The sequence below is a fragment of the Stenella coeruleoalba genome (assembly GCF_951394435.1).
Source record: "Stenella coeruleoalba genome assembly, chromosome: 16".
In the NCBI taxonomy this organism is placed as follows: Eukaryota; Metazoa; Chordata; class Mammalia; order Artiodactyla; family Delphinidae; genus Stenella; species Stenella coeruleoalba.
The window spans coordinates 60,324,451-60,325,641 of NC_137162.1; positions in this window are offsets into that span (position 1 = coordinate 60,324,451).

Here is a 1,191-nt window from a genome sequence, read left to right on the forward strand (position 1 = left end):
AGATGTGGTTAAATTTAAGTTTCTTATTTGGAAACTGAGGTTCCTTCCTCCATTTTGTATTGCTAAATATTAAATACAAACAGAAGAAAAGCATGAAACATATGTACCATTTATCAGATACACCCAGCAGCTTTGGGGCCCCTTTCAAGGCTGACCTGCCAGTAAGTCCCTCAAAATTTAGGAAAACCTTTTCTTCTTTATAAACAATAGTTATTGTCCATTTTCTACAGCTCTTTTCTCCCTCATCTGGAAATTTGGATTTTCCCTCCTAAATAGCTTTACTATTGGATTAACTAACAGTCCTGGACTGTTATTGATTTGCTTTAAGCCCAGGACTAATATTGACCCAGCTTGAAGGTGCTACAGAAGGCAGGTCCCATTGGAGGAGTGTGGGAAACATTTTGACCTTCAGGGGTCTGGAAAGAGCTATTGTCTTATTGATGGGCATCTTGTTAGTGCCTTTCCAGACTCTTTATTGGGCAACTGTAGTAATTTCAGAAGACCAGGGACTTCATAAGATAGTATTAGAATGGGAGAGCTATGACATCTAGGATCTACCTCCTCAATGTCTTGGAGACATGTAATTAGGTTTGCTAAAAGACAAGGATTGAAATGGAAAAAGCTGGCAAATGTTAGTACGTATTCAGAACTATGGGACATCATAGCTACCTCTTCCCAACCTGAGGGAAGAAGACCTAACATTTCAAAAATGTTCACTATGCCCAGGCACTTAGTATGTAATTTTGCATGGGTTTCACAGCAATTTTCTGAGATGGGTGGTATCATTAATTTATAGATAGAAGATAGATTAAGTATTTTGCCCAAGAACCCAGCTAGTAAGAGGGATTCCATCCCCAGTCTATATGACAACAGATTGCTCTTCCATTGTACACTGCGGCTGTGTACAACTGGGCAAGGCAAGCCTGCTTTATTTACTGTGAGATGTAGACATCAATGGCCAGGGCCTCATTGCAGCACCACCTCTAAATCCAACTGCACAGAAAAAGAAAACATGGAAAGGGAGTTGTTGTTTTCTGTTTTCCCAAGGGACCCCAACCCAAGCCATTGATGCATTCAGAATTCCCAGGCAAGCCAGACTCAGGGTGACTATGAACCTTTCAACCTGTGTTTCTTTCCTACTGATTAAGATCATGTTATTCATTGCCTTTGATTTTTTTTTTTTTAACATCA